General features: G+C 49.8%; 1 long non-coding RNA gene across 1 annotated transcript; it reads left to right on the top strand.

Annotated features, from left to right (window-relative positions):
• The first annotated feature begins 4,937 nt into the window (after positions 1-4,937).
• LOC134513935 (uncharacterized) lies at positions 4,938-9,203 on the top strand. Its single transcript, XR_010070552.1, has 3 exons — positions 4,938-5,117; positions 7,595-7,947; positions 9,022-9,203. It is a non-coding gene; the product is annotated as an uncharacterized LOC134513935 (long non-coding RNA).
• The last annotated feature ends 2,044 nt before the right edge of the window (positions 9,204-11,247 follow it).

Genomic DNA, 11,247 nt, shown 5'->3' with positions numbered 1-11,247 from the left:
AGCTCCTTCTCAGCAGCAGTTTCTTTTTTCATGTTCCCAGATGAGGTAGTGTAGGTGCAGAGAGGTGAAGAGATTTGTTTCGGCTTGCATGGAAAATCACGGGAAATTCTGCCTGCGTGTCCTTAATCATACCTCTATCAGCAATCACCCAGGCTTCTAACGTGGCTTTCTCGTTAGCCCTGGGGACTCTCCATCCTGTGGTTTTCCCAAGTCTATCTCACCCTCTTACTACCTCCTCCGGAGGTCTTTAATAAAGGTGGTTTATCTTTTCCATGCTTAGGGGCAGGTCTCGGGCGCTCATCTTGCCCCAGCCCTCTCCCACTTTGCATAGCACTGATTCATATGAAATACAGGCACATCCCGTATTTCACATGAATCATTCCCTTTTCAGCTCATGTTCCCAACGATAATATTTGTGTGGAGTGGTTTTATTCTATTAGCCCACAAAAAGCTCCATTACTCAAGCCTTTCCCAGATTATCTAGCGTGTTTCTCTAAGGAAGTTTTTTTTCCACAGTGCTGTCTTTTAATAAATCCCTTTCCTCTCTAAAATGCAGGGGTGGAAGGATGCGGGGGAAGTGAGTCTACCAGCAAAGGGATGGACTTGTGCAGTCATATCCCAACAGCTTACACTCAATAATTAATATTTCCGAGGACATATGTGGATAAGAGAGCAGATAAAGCCTTATAAAAGCGTGTTTCTTTCTTTCTATATGCATATTGGTGCGGTGCAGGGATGAGCGCTCATCTGCGTGGTTCTGAGTGTGAGCACATCTGCATACGTGCATACAAATGCACAGATGGTACCTGCCATAGCCCTGCCCGGCCTCCCCGCTGCTCCCAAACTCGCCCATCCCAGTGTGCACACAACCAGGATTACACAGGTTGTCCTCCCCCGGGGGTTTCTGTCACAGTCCCCGAGTCGGGAGTGGGGGAAACCAAGAAGAATCACATCAGCTTGTGCCTCCTCAAAGGGGTACGTCCCATGGCAGCACCGCAAGGAGTCAGGGGGAAAGGGCAGCCACCCTCTGCAACTTTAAAAAAAAAAAAACAAAACCCAAAAAAAACCAAAAGCAAGCTCCCCCACACGCTCAGAAATATTTACTCTTCTTAAATTTTCCATTCTGGACCTCAGCCAGGAGGTAAATTTCTTGTTTTGGAAAAACTCAGTGAATTTCAGCAAGTGTAGGGGAAGTATTACACTTTCCCCCTTTCCAAAGCACAAATTGTGAAAGAGCCACTCTTACACATCTTTAAACTGATGACGAGTTTAAAAAAGAAAAAACAAAAAGCAAGTCATACTGTAGTTTCAAGGAGCGGGTCCTTAATGCTTCTTTAGGGACAACATCCCTGCATGGCCTTAGAAGAGCAGCCCTGGAGGGTGGTCAGCACGGCTGCCATGGCTTGCAGGCCACCTCTCCCTGCTGCCAGCTCCGCGGGGGGCAGTTGTCCACACACACCCCCCCATTTTGGAGCAGAGGTCCTAGGCACACATTAGACCTCCCCTTAACCGGTCAGAGCAGACAAGCAACTCCAAGCTCCCTGTGGCACAAATGGTGAATGAGCCCCGAACATCTTGGTGATGGGGGGCGAGGAGGGACAGCAGGGCTTGATTTTTACCCAGCCCATCCTGATTGCGCTGGGTGCTGAGGTTTGCGATTCGAAAACGTCGTTGAAAAGGTGGGAATAGTCCACAAGCCGTAAAGGGAGGAAGAACCCCGAAGGGTGCAGGCGAACCCAGGAGGTGGTTTAGTTGCAGCTTATCTGCTTTCATGGGGACACCAACGGGACTCTCTAACCCAGCACAGAAACCTGGCAGACTAAACGCAGGAAAACCAACCACCCTGGGCTAAAGAGAAGAGGATTGGAGCGATGTTCCTCACCGGCTTTAAAGTGCCCGGAAGGAGCCCTGATTTTTTCTAGATGGTAGAAAAACCACACTTTCAGCAGGCGAGCCGCGTGGCCGGGCCGTGCTCAGGAGACCAGACCTGCTGAGAGGTCTTTTGCAGAGCAGAGCTCCTTTCCAGCAGCACAGAAGGGGAAGGTGCTCAGAGGCTGCTGAACCAGAACGTGAGAAAAACCTCTCCTCAAGTACAGCGCAGTCGTTGGGGAGGACGAGGGCAAAAAGGAAAAAGAAAAACTATTTTAATTTAAAAAAAAAATAACTCCCCCTCCCTCAAATGGAAATCGTGACTGCAGGAAGAAGAGCAGATACCAGGTTTTAAGCATTTCCACACTTTTTAGTGTGTACTACCCTACCATTTCTAGCTTTCAGTGACCTTAAGGAGCGACATCTCTGCCTGCGCAGGTAGCGGAGAGCCTGTCCCCATCCAGGAGAGGGCTTTCTGCTGTACACCGCGCTCCCTTTGACCTTCCAGAGCTGGAAAAGCTTCAGAAACCAAACCCATTTTCCTGAATCTCTGCAGAAATGCTGAGCTTTTCACACACGTCTCCCCTCTCTGCCACAACACGAACACTCACAGCCCCTGCACCCACACCTCCTCCAAGCGAGTCCCTCCCTCTCGTAGCCGGGTGATCCCCTCACAGACCTCCTGGGACCCCTCCTGGGACCAGGATTTTTCCAGCAGGTGAAGCAAAGTCCATTGTCTCCCCGTCCCCCCCATCTCCTTTGTGGGATGCTGCTGTGATGAGACCATATCACTGCCAAGCCTCCTGACCCAGCAACGTGGAGAAGAACCTGAGTACGAGGTATGTCATCAAAGCATCCTCCCTTCCCGAGCCAGCCCAGCTCCTTCTATGGGAACATTTGCCTTAGGAAACCTCACTCCATGTTTTCGGTTGAGACTTGCCAGTGACTCTTTCATGCATTTTTTTTTCCTCCCCCTCTCTAAACATTTGTTTTTATGAGCTTCTTGTTGAGATCATAAAATCCTGAGTTGGAGGACTATAAATTCACAAGGAGGTGTTCTTTGAAGGGAGCTTTTCTTCTTATGATTAAAATAATAAGAAAAGAGGGAGAGGGGAAAAAAAATCCCCATCCCTCCCTCTCTTGCAAACACTCTCCTGTTTTGCAGCACAACATCTAAGTAGGGATCCAGGCCCCTACATATCATCTCGCCTCTCAGACCTAATTAGAACAGGTTTTTGCAGCCTGGGAACTGCAGGTAGAGGTGTGCTGCAGCCAGCCCTGGCACCAGTTCTTGGACCCGAGGAAAGCAATTTGTTTTGGTGCTTTGCAGGGATAATAGTTGCCCGTTCGTGCTGGGTCAAGCTTCCTACCAGGCTCGTGCCAGGAAGCACAGAGCAGTCAGCCAGAGGTGGGGATGCCTTCCTTCACCTTTGCATCAGGAAGCCTAAAACCACTTCACGGAGAGATCACCATGAGGCTGTCGAGGGGATGCTCAAAAGCCCCCTATGCACAGTGATAATATGCCATCCCCAAAGACACACACACTTGATTTAACCTGGTGCTACCACGCACCCATCACAAGACACCCTGGGATGTCCTGCACCTTTCAGGAGCGTCACTGGTTTTACAGGTGGGGGAAACTGAGGCACAGGGGCTATATGAAACTTACCCGGCAGCTGACAGACCTGAGCCGCTCCCCTCACTGCCAGGCTCCAGACCCGCTGGCTCTTGGGCAACCCAGGGCTGCCACTCGCTCCCTGGTGGGTTTGATTCACTTAAATCGTGTCCTGCCCACAGCACAGGAAGAGCTGAGGGGGCACAACCCACCCTCTGGGTAAGGAGCACGCTGCTAGATTTTGGGGCATTATTAGCTAAATCTTGCAGCCTTCAGCTGAGAAGCATTCCTAACACGCAGCCTTAATTGGCTTGTTTAAGATTAACTAGGCCAGCTGCCCGGGCCAGCTGAGTCAGCAAGGGAGCGCAGGGGGTTTTCCCCCCTTGTCTGCAAACAGGCTCCATCCACTCCCGGGACCCTGCAAACCTTGACTCGGCTCCAGATTAACTCCAAACCCCGCCAATGGCACAGGAGCTGTGGCTTAATAATCCTGAAGTTGCCACCGTACAACTCCTGGTCGCTCTGGCTGCTCAGGAAAGCGGGGCGAGGGATGCCTGGCTGCCGGCCCCCTGCCCTCCGACGGCTCCCTCCCAGCACTGACCACTCCGTCAAAGAAGGGAGTTGCAAATGGCAGGGCTGAGGGCAAGATTTCTGCAAGGCAGATCCCCCGTCCCCTATTATCGCTGCTTCTTTTAAAAGCAACAATTGTGCGCGAGGAGGAGGAGGTCACATGAAGGATGCCTGAAATTCTTTCCAAACCACAGCCATTTCTGACCCATCGCAAATTTCCCCGCTTACTCCGGCCTGTGAACTCTGGAAAATGCAATTAAAAGAGAAAAAGCAGAGGCCCAAACCCTCTGATTCCGGCGGGCTCTCTGACATTGGTTAATGAGGCCAGCCTTACACGATGCTGATTCAAGAGGAGCGACTGTCTGCTTCCAGCCCCAGTTCATCAAAAGTTCATCAGCCCTCCCTCCCGACAGAAACCCGCCCGAAATTCGTGCAGCCTTCCCAGAAGTTAAGGAAGCAGCTTATTTAATGGTTTAGTGCCACTGAAATTGCCGCTTGCGTTACTGACAATGGAGATGAGCAGCACTTATATATATACTTTTATATATAAATATGTACTTTTATATATATATACACGCTATAATTTCCCCCTTATAGCATCTTCTTTCTGTAGGTGGATGCTCCGTGCACAGTCCAAAGTCCGGCTGCCCCAGCGAGGGGGCGGCAGGCAGCTGCATCTCCCACCCCAGCGGGGGCCAGCCTTTCGGGGAGGGCACAGGACAAGCCGCTGGTGTCACCAGAGACGAGCCAGCAACTGCTGGGCGTATTGTCCTTCTCCCCTCCGCCCACGTGTCAGCAAGCTGATCCCAATACCGCCTCACTGATTTGTTATGTGATATTTGGTTCCCCCCAGACACACACAGATGCAGACACACGGCCGCCTTTGAACTGGTTGTTTTTAACTATGGAGCTTGTTTCCAGCAGCGGCAGCAGTGGAAAGCGGTGGCGAGAAGAGGTGGAGGGGGAGGAATGGCTTCAGCACGTTTCAGAGGTGGCCCTGGGCTGATGCTGGGTCTAGACAAGAGGAGACGGAGGGGGATGAATGGCTTCGGCAAGTTCAGAGGTGGGTCTGGGCAAGAGGTGGAAGAGGATGAATGGCTTCGGCACATTCAGAGGTGGCCCCAAAATAATAGTTAAAATATAGCAAAATGAAATTAAGCCCTTGGGCTGAAACAGAGGGGGTGGCTTCATAGGTGAGGTTTATTGCGAGCAGTCCACACATTCCTCTTCCAGGGCGCTAGCCTCCTTCCCCAATAAATCTGTCCCCTGCCCACCAGGTCCCCATGATATCCCGGGCCTCTCCGTGGCACAAGAGGCTCCCACAGGTCACGCCATACAAAGCTTACCACTTGATCCCCAAGGTAACGTTATCACCTTCTGTTTAATACCATTAAGTGAAACTACCTGCATGGGGCCACCTGCGTAACCAGAGAACCTCCTGTGGCCACGTGCCAGGGTGTCCGCTTCCAGCGCGGACTCGCTGCTGGGGCAGGAGGGGGACGGTCCCAGCAATGAACACCCTGCTGCTCTCGGCTGTGGGTTGCTCCAGCTGCTGGAGAAGTGGGATGGAGCCCCATCTGCCCAGGGTCTGCAAAGGGCATCGGCGATTCGGGGGGTGATGCACCTCTGCCCCAGTCTGTGGGATGGCACCCAGACCTGCCCACCACTCTGAAGATGGGTGGGATGACTTCTCCAGAGCAGTCAGTTGGGCTTGATTTCAAGGATGGAGTCCACCTGGAAAAGCCAGATGATTCCTCTTCACACTTCAACTTGCAGGAGTGTGCCTGGTGGCCTGCGCCGGTGTGCTCCTCTGCAGAGAGAGCTGCCTCTCACCGTGGGGTGGTATTTACTCCCCAAAGCGCCTGAAATGTATCCTTTCAGATGAGAGGCATTTTATTGCTTTCAGTCGGGAATAACCAAGATGAGAAAGCACAGTATGGCTGGGATGAGAACCTACCTCTAATGCTGATACTGGGTTTCCACAACAGAGAAATGCCGAAGCCCGACAATTATAACCAGCAGCAATATTGCTTCCTTCAAGATTTGATCCAGTGCATGGCTAAAATATTGTGGGAAGAATTTATTTTTAAGTTTTCCACCATACCAAAATTACAGACCTTTTAAAAACCACCCTTCCAAAAAAAAAAAAAAAAGTTGAACATTTCCGTACTTCTCTATATTTCAAAGCACAGAATTAAGAGAAAACTGTCACGGATTTGAAAAATAGAAACTCCCTGAACTCGGAGCTCACTGGCTGGTTTCTACCCCAAGCTTTCAGAGCAGTTATTAAAGGGGATTAAGCAACAACCTCCATTTTACAGATGGGGGAACCGAATCATATTTTGGATAAGCATCTGCAAGCCAGTCAAGCAAAGTCAGTAGCAGCACTGGAAGAGCCATCCACATCGCCTGAATTCTCCGCAGGTCTGCCACCCAGGGACTGAACGAGCAAAATAGACCTCAAACCGGTCATGAGGGAATGCAGAAAGCACAGATGAGATGCCAATTAAAAGGATACTAAATTGTACCCACCACAATGTGCAGTTAAAGCAATTAATTCCTTCCAAAGATGGGAAAAAAAAATGGTTTTGAAGTCTGTGGCTTTGCTGGCAGATTTCTCCCCGTGACCTGCAAATGAGAAAAGGCGGCATGAAGGGCTTTTCCCCTGCCTGGCGCAGTGGTCTGGGGAGCAGGAGGCGCTGGTGATGCCACCCAGGGCTGCGTAGAAGAGGCTGGGTGGGCTAAAAGACTGCATCAAGCTCGGGGGAACTATTGATCTTAATTGGCCTGGGTTGTTTTGGAAAACTGCTGTGCTCATATTCCAGTGGCAGCTTCTAGCTGCAAGAAATTATTTTCACTCCCAGACCAACGGAGAACACATCACCTGTGGGGCTGGCAAATTACAAAAACACAGGGAGAAAACTCATGGTGGCTATTTGGGCCAGACTTCCATCTGTAACCAGGGTTTTCAAACACAGGTTGTGGCTTCCCCACCTCACGGCATTTCTCTGCGTAGTTCAAGTGTCTTTAAAAAGGGTACCCTGCGTTGCAAGGGAACACTAATATGTATTTTTAAATGATTTCTCACGAGCCACTGGAGGGCTGTTGGGGCAGGAGCAGCTGGAAGGAAGGCTTCCAGCTGTCATCTGAACATAAACAGGCTCCCTGTTGTCATCTCCGGGAGCTCAAGTTTTGATTGTTCAGGCCCATTGCACGGAAAGTGACTTTCTAGAAATACCCCACTCTTTAGGTGTTTGGCATTGGCTGCCTGTCCAGCCCCATAATTCGGTTGTCCTAGGAAAGATCAGTGCTAGGACCAGCCAGCGTTTGCCACCGCAGGGCAGGGGTGGTGTACCATGGCTTCGCAGGGCAGCAGCACCACGGGGAAACGTCACTCAACACGCACACCCCACGTAGGGTATGGTATGTAGTTGGGACTGTAAAAAACAAGAAATAGCCCCAACAATTCTAAAGGATTGGTTATATTTTCATTTACACCAGCTTGACTTTTTTTTATTTTTTTAACACATTTCTGTCTAGAGCTGTAATTGGATTTACTGGGTCTAGCAGCTGAGTGCCAATTGTGTTTCCATGGAGAAAACAGTAGGTCCAGCTCGTTCTCCCGTGTACTCTGATCTCCAGCTCCCTCGGAGGCACTGCCTTTGCCGCTGCCCAAGAAGCTCCTCTACACCGAAGACAGGAGTCCCAGGGAAATAATCGGGAACACAGAGACACGGCGTGCTCACAGCATCCCAACAGCCTTGGACGTGGGTTTGAGGTGTTTCCTTTGCAAGCCCTGCCAGGAGCAGAGAGCACAGAGCTCCAAAAAGCAGAGCATCCTGTGGAGACCAAGCCTCCCCACCTCCGCTTGAACTCCTCTTCGGCACCAAAAGGTACCTTATGCAACAGAAAATGCGAACCAGAGATTCAAGGGCTGACATCGGGGAATTTACACGCCTTTCTCCTTGGTCTGGGCACCTCGCCTCTCCCTGCTGTGGGAACTAGCGGGAAATATTCAGTGCAACCTCCACACAAGTAACACATCGCTTCAGACCCCTCTTGAAATGCACTTTCTCATGCGGCACCGTACGAGTGAAGCTGCCCTTCATCTTTGAGGTGGGGCTGCCAGAAAGCCATGGCCAGGCCCACTCCCATCTTTCATTGTTAACGAAACCGGGCTTTGGAGCCAGGATCCACAGCCTGGGTCTGCTCTGCCCGGCCTCAGGAAGCAGCTCCACACTGACCTGTGCCACCCCGTGCTCCCGAGAGCATCGTGTGGTACCCGTGGGGCTCGGATGCCTGTCCACATGGAGCAGGGCTGCCAAAACCAATGCAGTCTGCTTCGGGCTAAGGGTGGCTCCCGGCTGCACAGTGGCTGTAGCCAGTGACCTCCCTCCACGTTAGACATCCCTCACCTCCCAGCTTCCTTAGGTTACCGTGGCAAAGTTTCTTCAGGTGCACCAATCTGTAATCCATGGCCAGATTAGCTTCATATTGAGAGCTGTTTGTAACCCCACCGCACCCCATGTTCGCCAGACCCTGAAAGGCTCTTGTAGGCAATCTTTAGTGGCATGGTGGGAGGGGAAGGCACCGTCCTGCCTGTGCCGACAGGGAGAGGACACAGTCTGCAGGGCCATTTGTCCGGGGTTTTTCAAAAGCCACGGCATGACGGTCGTCCCTCTGTCTTGGGCATCCTTGCCGCCCCGCAGCTTCTCCTTTCGCTGGCCATCGCTGCCTCCCGAGCTGCCTTTGCAGCCTGGCTGCGCACCCGCTGCTACGAATGCCAGGCAAAGGGTGTAATCAATGGTAAGCAGGCTGCATTTTAATTACCCTTTATATAATGCAAACGTGACTGTATTAATAATCCTTGAGGGCCATGCGACCGTCTTACACAACCTTTAATTACTCAGGGAGCTCAGCATTTTCCATTGTCGTACAGTTTGTTTTACCTTTTATTATCTCGCCAGGCTGCCAGGCCCTGCAACACAAAGAGAAATGCTTTCCGCAACTTCATCCGAGCCAGGCGTCTGAAAGCTTTGTACCTGCTCCAAGACCATCACGTTTCCCTCCTTGTATTTCCTCAGAGAAGAAAGCCAGAACATCACCCAAACGCATGTCATTATTAGTAAGTGCGTACGCACAGGGTGGCTTCCCCTCCAAAACACCCCCACCTTTGTGTTGAAAGGGTTATTTCTAAGGAGCTATCTATATTACAGTGATAAAAGACGAGACTAATGGGTGCTTGACATGTTGCATGGAGCCAGACCCAGCAAAGCACTTAAGAAAGCGAATAAAGCTCTTAAGCACATTTTCCCATTGACTGGAGCTTACCTTTTATTAAGCACCGAACATGAGTACATGGGCGTTTGCAGAAAGGGGAATTAGGCTCTGACGTTGACATCCTGGATCAATCAGATTTTTCCAGTGGCTTCAGCAGTAGGAAAAAAAGCCCTACTCATCAGCCTGTACTGGAAGTTGTCCTCGTTTCATGGTGATTGGCATGCTAAAAAGCCTCCATGGGAAAAAAGCAGAGCTCCTCTGTCCTCTTGCACTCCATACCATCAATAGCACTCAGGTGCTCCTTAAGTTTCTTTGTCCCCCAGGTCAAATCTGAGGGTAAGATTTGCTCCATTTCATTCCCTGCTTCCCGACGCAAAGTCATGATGGACAGCTTCGTATGATCCTTTGCGAGTCCTGCCAGACTTCCACCCGGCTGTAATGCTTTGCAGCTCTGCTGACATATCGGATAGTATTCGATGGAAAGAAAATAACGCTTCATCACATTTTCACAAAGCATTAAAGTGACCCTCAAAAACTGATGGATGATAATAATTTTACTAATTTTGCACTGACAAAAAGCAGGAAAAATAATAAGTGAAAAGGTGCTCCTTTCTTGCAAGGGGTTCCCCTCCAGTACTGCCCGACCTGTGGCCCAACCTCCTGCTGCCATGGGGAGGGACGGAGATCCACAGGGGGACCTCAAACAAAGCTGCCTGGAAACGTATCCAAACTCTTAGACCCAATGATAAAGGGACTTCCTTGAATTTCTCCCCCCTTAGAAATTTGAAACATCTATTGATGACATTAAAATAAGGTCCCAGCTGGCAAAATGGTCATAAAAAATTTAGAACACTGCTTCTATGGGCCTAATTTCTGATACTGGTTTGCACTGGTACCAGAGATTTCATCAATATTACTGCTGATGTGTATCTGCACAATTGCAACCAGGATCAAGCTTAAAATAAATGAATAAATAAATAAATAATAAGAGAAACAAAATTCGGTATTTAAAGCATTTGTGGATGCTTCCCACCACCCCACCCCCAAAGCTTTTATGTACAATTAACTCTCCTAAGGTCCCTATTGGGGATCATTTCATTAAATAATAGCTCAGCGTTGAGTTACAGAAATGAGTCTATAAAATATTACAAGGCATGTTAAATGATGCGTGAAAATAAACTAGGTCAGTTGGGGAACAGGGATTTCTGTTCCCTGGAAGGTCACCTATCCCTTTCCGAGGGACATGACAGCAAGCACTGATACATAGGAGCTGCCATGCTGGCTCAGGCTGTTGGTCCTGTTCCTTCTCTACCTTGGCCTGGCAATCACCACTGCCAAATGTTCCACTGCACAAACCCCCCCTGCACAATCTTCCTGAAGTAGAGCTTCTCCTAAGCCCCCATGAGTTAAGGTTGCCAGAGGGCTTAAGGACTTACAGCTCTCTGAAAGGTCTTAAAAAAAGAAAAAAATGGTTATTCCTGTAGACGTCTTTGCTATTTGTGGATATTTTGCCCTGCTTGACCTCACTTTTATTTTATGTCAGCAAGTTCTGCATAAATTGGGTAGGGGAAAAAAACCAGTTTCCTTAAATGAGTTTTGAAATTATGCCTTTTCCACTCCTTTTAGTGTTCAAGAGTTCAGTGTGATACAGGTAGGAGAAGAAAGCAGAAAAAAAGAGATACAGGGAAATTGCAGACGAACAGCAGGCAATGCTGTAGCACGAAGTGTTACCAAGAGCCCTACGTGTACATTCAGAAGAGTTTTTAACCTGGAGCTAAAACACAGCACCCACGTCCTGGTGCCCGTGGTTGCAAAAAGACACGGCAAAATTGAGCAGAGGGCAGAGCCAGGCCACAAATGCAGCTTTGGAGCTGGAGAAGGCGCCTATAGGGAGGCATCCAGAGAGCCATCTA

The sequence above is a fragment of the Chroicocephalus ridibundus genome, chromosome 3, assembly GCF_963924245.1.
Source record: "Chroicocephalus ridibundus chromosome 3, bChrRid1.1, whole genome shotgun sequence".
NCBI lineage: Eukaryota > Metazoa > Chordata > Aves > Charadriiformes > Laridae > Chroicocephalus > Chroicocephalus ridibundus.
This window is presented reverse-complemented; position numbering and strand designations above follow the sequence as displayed.